Genomic DNA, 8,040 nt, shown 5'->3' with positions numbered 1-8,040 from the left:
GTGAAAAGTATTTAAACCGACAAACTCTGGGAGGCTGTAGGGGACATCAAAACAAATATTTTTCCCTAGTGTCATTGTTTCCTATGAGGAGTATTTAAACCGGTAGAAGAAGATTTCTCTGGCGACAAATTAATTAAACCAACGAACACTTTTCCATTTTTTTTATGACCAAGAGTTAACACATTAACACAACCCAATTTCAATTACAGTACATTTTCAAAAATGCCTCCATTGACACGTAAACAAAGGTTACACCGTCGGCTCATGTTCTGTCTGACACGGGCAAAAACCCCAGGAGTATCCTGAATTGTTCCTGCTGCTGCTACTATCTGGGCAACCAGATCCTCTTCTGATGCGACAGGAGTTGCGTAAACAAGGTTGCGCATCTCTCCCCACACAAAAAAGTCCAGAGGGGACATATCTGGGGATCGAGCAGGCCATGGTACAGGACCATCTCTGCCAATTCATGTTTCTGGGAACCGTCGGTCCAGGACTCGACGCACACGACGACTGAAATGTGCCCCGTCATGTTGGAACGACATGCGTTGTCTTTAGGGAGCGGGACGTCTTCCAGCAATTCTGGCAATGCTCTGGCGAGAAATTGTAATAGTGCCTGCCATTTAATGGCCTAGGTAGCAGATACGGTCAAATTAAACAGTCCCCAACAAAACCGACCCACACATTAACGAAGAACCGAACTTGATGAGCGCTAGTAACTGTGTAATGTGGGTTATCCTCACTCCAAACATGCGAATTGTGCATGTTGAAGACTCCATCACGCCCGAACGTTGCTTCATCGGTAAACAACACAGAGGATGGAAATGAAGGATGAAAACTGTGCTCTGTGCTCTGGGTGGATAATCAACTGGTTCTAGGTTGTGGACACGCTGTGAGTGAAAGGACATAACAACTGCTCACAAAGGACTGCTCTTACATTCGTCTGATTCGTCCCCATTGCGGCGACGCGGTTTTTTCCGTCCCTTTACGACGAACCTGCACCTACCTGTGAACATTGTCTCAGCAGATCATCAGTAGGAAAGCTGAGTAAAAACTACTGTATTTCGACGTGAACCAGGCTGCAATTTAAGTCACTAATCTACGTTTCGGGAAAAAGTTTTCACACAAATGAAAGGTTGGAAATTTTGTCCTCAATTAATATATTCTGAAACTTAGGTAAACAAGTATCTCTGCCAAGCCCGTGCTAGTCTTAACACAGTCACTCATAATCCCTTTCACTCGCGTTAGCAAGTTTATGGTGTTGCATTTCCCGAAAACGTAATAGCTACAAAAATTCTGATTTTTTTTTTTATTGATAATGCTCGCCAGATATTAAGTCTTTCGGTACCTAATGAAGTCACAGTTTTTAGCCACCGACCTTCTCAATACGCCACGCGGAATTTATGTCTTTTCTCGTCACAAAATTCACTTAAAAATTCCGAAATTTCTACACATATGTCGGAATAATTATGCCGTCACTTTCCAACACTTTTGATGTATGAAACACTGCTAGATACGGCAACTTATCATTCCTATCGGAACTACTACTACTACACACGTCCGATCTGTTTCATGGCTAGAATACTCTGTCTTCTTTTCCAGCAGAGAAAGGCGCGCGAAGAATATTGCTTTACCATTGGTCAGTTTACTCAACAGCCAATAACAAAACAATACTTTCTCGCGTCAGTCCGCGCTTTTCATCAATAACCAATCGCAAAATAGTAAACCTAACGACTGCACTTTTTACCGACGTAATTATCTAATATGCTGAAGTTTTGCTTATGCATAAAGTTATTTAGTATTGTTATTTATACCTGAATTAATTTTCCCTTTACCATAAACTTAGTTTACAAATCTATTCTACAAAAATCCCGTTTGTCCATATCCATACTTCTTCGAAATGTTCCCACACTAAATCCTACTACATAAATCGTTAAACAATTATCTTCATATTAACCTTAAACCACACTCACGCATCATTCATACTGCTAAAACACATTTATAACATTTTACATACACAAAAAGACATAATAACACTTTATGAAAATACTAGAACAGTTTATGAAAAACGTTCTATTACTTTAGTGCACTCTAGTGGGCACAATCGAAACTAAATCAGTCCCCTCTCCAATATTGTCCTCTATCGGCTGATACATAACTACGTGCGCGTCCAGTCTCGCGTCACCATCCGTCACCATCCAGCTCTGAGACACATCTCCCACTTAACCGCCTCCAAGGTAGGATCGGTATACGGCGCTACGCCTCACCATGTTGCGTGCAATTGCACGAGTACTGATTGAAGGATCCCGCTCCACATGCTGCAAGACAGCTTCCTCAAATTGGAGCGTTCTTACCGTGCGACGGCGTCCATGTCCAGGTAATCTGCTAAATGACCCGGTCTGACGCAGACGTTGGTACACAGCAGCAAAGGTCGTATGATGCGGGATACGGCGGTTAGGATATTGTTTTTGACAAACCCGCTGTGCAGCTCGTCCGTTGTAGTGCGCTACGTAGTACGCACCAACCATATCAGTGTACTCACTCCAGGTGTATCGCTCCATTAGTAAACAGAGACAATGCACTACTACATTGGAGGACAGCAGTTGCCTACAACTGAAGAGCGTAATACACTCTCTAACAAGTGAAGATCGTAATACGGCCTCTAACAACTGAAGAGCGTAATACGGCGTCCACCTGTTTAAATAATCCTCATAGGAAAAAAATGACATTAGGGAAAAATATTTGTTTTGATGTCCCCTACAACCTCCCAGAGTGTCGGTTTAAATACTTTTCACCCTGTATAAAACCATTGGACAATACTGGGCAAGCAGTTTTATTATCTACGTAAGATATCTCCACATCTCACTGAAGCCAAATTAAAATACAGTGATTTTAATATATAAACACATTTATATTCTGAGAATAACTGTGAAGTGTCTGGCAGAGGCGACTTTTTATTGTATCATCTATTGAAGTTTCTTAGTTGGTTCAAATGGCTCTGAGCACTATGGGACTTAACATCTGAGGTCATCAGTCCCCTAGAACTTAGAACTACTTAAACCTAACCAAACTAAGGACATCACACACATCCATGCCCTAGGCAGGATTCGAACTTGCGACCGTAGCGGTCGCGCGTTTCCAGACAGAAGCGCCTAGGACCGCTCGGCCACCAGCGGCCGGCTCTCTGTTTTTAAAACAATCTATACCATCTTGTGACTTTCTTAAACAATGTGCTTGGCGGGTCTTAAAATCACTTTGACCTCACTATCTGATAGTGCAGTACCTAAGCAACCCATCAGTATGTCGAGAATACCGAGCAAAACTGTAATGATGGTGGAACTTTGCACATTAAGTTTTGTGAAGCATTCAATATTCACGCAATCGACCTGCAATTGCGGTCATTAGATTTGTAATTTGCCCTCTATTGTGAATCAGTGGTTGGATCTATTATTAATCAAATAATGAGATACACTGTCATTGTAAGGACTGGATGAAACAGTTGCTGAGAGTTCTCTACGTGTATGGGGAACATTAACGAAAAGTCCTAGGTTTATGGTCTGCCAGATAAATGCTTTTAACATTTTTCTTACGCACTAGTCAGGCCAGTCACTATTCTCAGTACTCTTCTACGGAAACGCTCGATATTCCCTGTTAGTCCGAAGTGGGTTGTACAAGGGTTTTTTATGCTGTCTCTTTTACAGACAGAGTGCAGTTTTTACGTATCCTACCCATGAATATTATCCTTCCATTGTGCCTACGTGGCCATTCCATTTCACATCTCTGCACAATGTTACTCTAAATTTTTGCGCGACATGACTGACGGTATTTGTGAATCATTAACGCCCTAGTTAAATGACATCGCTGTGTTAGGTTTTGTGAAGACGAAATTCGTTTGCCATTAATGTGTCGACAGGTATCGTAGCTCGAATCAGATTAATCTCCCCTGCATACACAGATCGAGAAATTACTAGTACCTGATGGATTGAAGGGATGTTTCCTAGTCTTCTAGCAGTCCAGTAATCATAACTGAGCTCCTGTCTTAGCGACCCTTAGTAACTCTGCCAACTTTTTTGGTGGAAGTGTGCAGCTTTTATCTTTCATTCTGTGTTCGCACTGTACACATATGTATCTCACGAGACAACTTTGAGAAGCTTCATTCTGCCCGGATTGACAATAATAAAAGGTAATGGAGAGGTACCGGGAAACGAGAGGGAGCAGGCTCATTAGCTGTGTAGGGCACGCAGATTTTCTCTCTCTCTCTCTCTCTCTCTCTCTCATATATATACATATATATATCTCCGAAAGAACAGATACCATCTTCATATAGTTAAGGTTAACCAGCCATTGACCTTCTTCTTCTGTGCTGAATGCACACGTATTGCCCGAACTCTTACTGGACTCAATAAGATTGTCTGCCACGAGTAATGAGTGTAATGGGCACGGGCACTACGAATGTAGTGTGCTGCCATTAAGTTGGGAATGTGGGTCTCACGGGGAGAGTGCAAGGGATAAATCCCTGCAGTCGCACCATCCTCTGCGCCCTTGGTGGCTCAGATGGATAGAGTGACTGCTGTGCAAGCAGGAGATCCCGGGTTCGAGTCCCGGTCGGGGCACACATTTTCAAGTGTCTCCGTTGATGTATATCAACACCTGTCGACAGCTTCGGGTCTTGATTTAATTATCATTTCACTCGTTATAGAAGGCAGCCGCCAGTACTTTCCGCCAATTCTCTACACTGGCCAACAGCTCGTTGTCTGTGCCAAAATGTTTTCATAGCCAGCGGTTCATGTGAGCAGAGATGAAATTTAGAGGGAGACAATTACGGGCAGTATTGTGGGTAATCAAACATTTCCAATTGAAAACGACGGAGGAGCATCTTCATTGCCCCTGTATAATGTGGCTGAGAGTTGTCTTGAAGGAGAAAACGCACAACAGTTGTGTAATGTTGGCAGCATAGAGAAAATCGCCTTAGGATTTTTTGAGAGGGAGCGTGGCTGTGGGGCAGAATCTGTACTTACCACAAAGGTGGCCTGGACTCGTTTCCTGGGCTTGATAAAATTTTAAATAAAGGTTCCGCCAGCATTTATGTGAAGCTTAAAATACATGACAAATGAAAAGAACTTAAATTTTTAATGTTTCTTTTTAACTGAAAATTTTTCATTAACAATCTTTTATAAAATATCGGTAATTAAGAATTTACATTTGCGGTAGAAACTGGATTTTTGTGTGCAGAAATAAGACTACGGACGTTTTTCATAAAAACACTTGCATTTTTTTAAAAAAAAACGATGGTTAGATACGTAGATCAGTATATATCGATGACTTCTGTATATAAAATGATATAGGTGTTCGAACTGAGCAGAAAAAAAAAACGAAAAAAATAATGGCCCAAGAGAGACTCGAACTAGTGATCTAGGAGTTACCAGTCCGGAGTGCCACTGACATTTTTCCCACCTTTGTGTATTTTATGCTTCACGAAAATGGTTGTAGAAGATGCACCTTTGTTTAAAAATTTGCCATGACCAGGAATCGAACCCAAGCCGCTCGCATGGCAGATAAGCATTTTACCACGAAGCCACACGCCCTGTGGGGAAAAAAATCCACCTTACTTTAGGTTATTTGGAAAATTTCGAAGTCGATTTTCTCGAAAACGTTTCAGTGTTGCATCAAACTACTTTGGGACTTCCATATTTTTAGTTCTGAACTTTATGTACCATTGTTGTGTTATTGTGGTCTTCAGTCCTGAGACTGGTTTGATGCAGCTCTCCATGCTACTCTATCCTGTGCAAGCTTCTTCATCACCCAGTACCTACTGCAGCCTACATCCTTCTGAGTTTGCTTAGTGTATTCATCTCTTGGTCTCCCTCTACGATTTTTACCCTCCACGCTGCCCTCCAATACTAAATTGGTGATCCCTCGATGTCTCAGAACATGTCCTACCAACCGATCCCTTCTTCTAGTCAAGTTGTGCCACAAGCTCCTCTTCTCCCCAATTTTATTCAATACCTCCTCATTAGTTACGTGATCTACCCACCTAATCTTCAGCATTCTTCTGTAGCACCGCATTTCGAAAGCTTCTATTCTCTTCTTGTCTAAGCTATTTATTGTCCACGTTTCACTTCCATACATGGCTACACTCCATACAAATACTTTGAGAAACGACTTCCTGACACTTAAATCAATACTCGATGTTAACAAATTTTTCTTCTTCAAAAACGCTTCCTTGCCATTGCCAGTCTACATTTTCTATACTCTCTACTTCGACAATCATCAGTTATTTTGCTCCCCAAATAGCAAATCTCCTTTACTACTTCAAGTGTCTCATTTCCTAATCTAATTCTTTCAGCATCACCCGATTTAATTCGACTACATTCCATTATCCTCGTTTTGCTTTTGTTGATGTTCATCTTATACCCTCCTTTAAAGACACTGTCCATTCCGTTCAGCTTCTCTTCCAAGTCCTTTGCTGTCTCTGACAGAATTACAATGTCATCGGCGAACATTCAAAGTTTTTATTTCTTCTCCATGGATTTTATTTCCTACTCCGAACTTTTCTTTTGTTTCCTTTATTGCTTGCTCAATATACAGATTGAATAACATCGGGGATAGGCTACAACTCTGTCTCACTCCCTTCCCAACCGCTGCTTCCCTTTCATACCCCTCGACTCTTATAACTGCCATCTGCATTCTGTACAAGTTGTGAATAGCCTTTCGCTCCCTGTATTTTACCCCTGCCACCTTCAGAATTTGAAAGAGAATGTTCCAATCAACATTGTCAAAAGCTTTCTCGAAGTCTACAAATACTAGAAACGTAGGTTTGCCTTTCCTTAATCTTTCTTCTAGGATACGTCGTAGGGTCAGTATTGCCTCACGTGTTCCTACATTTCTACGGAATCCAAACTGATCCCTAAGGTCGACTTCTATCAGTTTTTCCATTCGCCTGTAAAGAATTCGCGTTAGTATTTTGCAGCTGTGAGTTATTAAACTGATAGTTCGGTAATTTTCACATCTGTCAACACCTGCTTTCTTTGGGATTGGAATTATTATATTCTTCTTGAAGTCTGAAGTCTAAGGGCATTGCGCCTGTCTGATACATCTTGCTCAACAGATGGTAGAGTTTTGTCAGGGCTGGTTCTCCCAAGGCTGTCAGTAGTTCTAATGGAATGTTGTCTACTCTGGGGGGCCTGTTTCGACTCAGGTGTTTCAGTGCTCTGTCAAACTCTTCACGCAGTTCATATCTCCTATTTCATCTTCATCTACATCCTCTTCCATTTCCATAATATTGTCCTCAAGTACATCGCCCTTGTATAGACCCTCTATATACTCCTTCCACCTTTCTGCTTTCCCTTCTTTGCTTAGGACTGGGTTTCCATCTAAACTCTTGATATTCATGCAAGTGGTTCTCCTTTCTCCAAAGGTCTCTTTAATTTTCCTGTAGGCAGTATCTATCTTACCCCTAGTGAGATAAGTCTCTACGTCCTTACATTTGTTCTCTAGCCATCCCTGCTTAGCCAGTTGGCACTATGATTAAGTTATGCTCTGCGCGTAATTCTTCCAGGCGGCTTCCTCTTTCATTTCTTAGCCCCAATCCATATTCACCTACTATGTTTCCTTCTCTCCCTTTTCCTACTTTCGAATTCCAGTCACCCATGACTATAAATTTTCGTCTCTCTTCACTACTTGAATAATTTCTTTTATCTCATCATACATTTCATCAATTTCTTCATCATCTGCAGAGCTAGTTGGCATATAAACTTGTGCTACTGTCGTAGACGTGGGCTTCGTGTTTATCTTGGCCACAATAATGCGTTCACTATGCTGTTTGTAGTAACTTACCCGTACTCCTACCTTTTTATTCATTATTAAACCTACTCCTGCATTACCCCTATTTGATTTTGTATTTGTAAACCTGTATTCACCTGACCAAAAGTCTTGTTCCTCCTGCCACCGAACTTCACTAATTCCCACTATATATAACGTTAACCTATCCATTTCCCTTTTTAAATTTTCTAACCTACCTGCCCGATTAAGGTATCTGACATT

The 8,040-nt window shown here is 41.4% G+C and overlaps 1 non-coding gene across 1 annotated transcript; it reads left to right on the top strand.

Annotated features, from left to right (window-relative positions):
* The first annotated feature begins 4,535 nt into the window (after window positions 1-4,535).
* Window positions 4,536-4,610, top strand: Trnaa-ugc. Its single transcript has one exon. It is a non-coding gene; the product is annotated as a tRNA-Ala (tRNA).
* The last annotated feature ends 3,430 nt before the right edge of the window (window positions 4,611-8,040 follow it).

The sequence above is a fragment of the Schistocerca americana genome, chromosome 1, assembly GCF_021461395.2.
Source record: "Schistocerca americana isolate TAMUIC-IGC-003095 chromosome 1, iqSchAmer2.1, whole genome shotgun sequence".
Lineage (NCBI taxonomy): Eukaryota > Metazoa > Arthropoda > Insecta > Orthoptera > Acrididae > Schistocerca > Schistocerca americana.
This window is presented reverse-complemented; position numbering and strand designations above follow the sequence as displayed.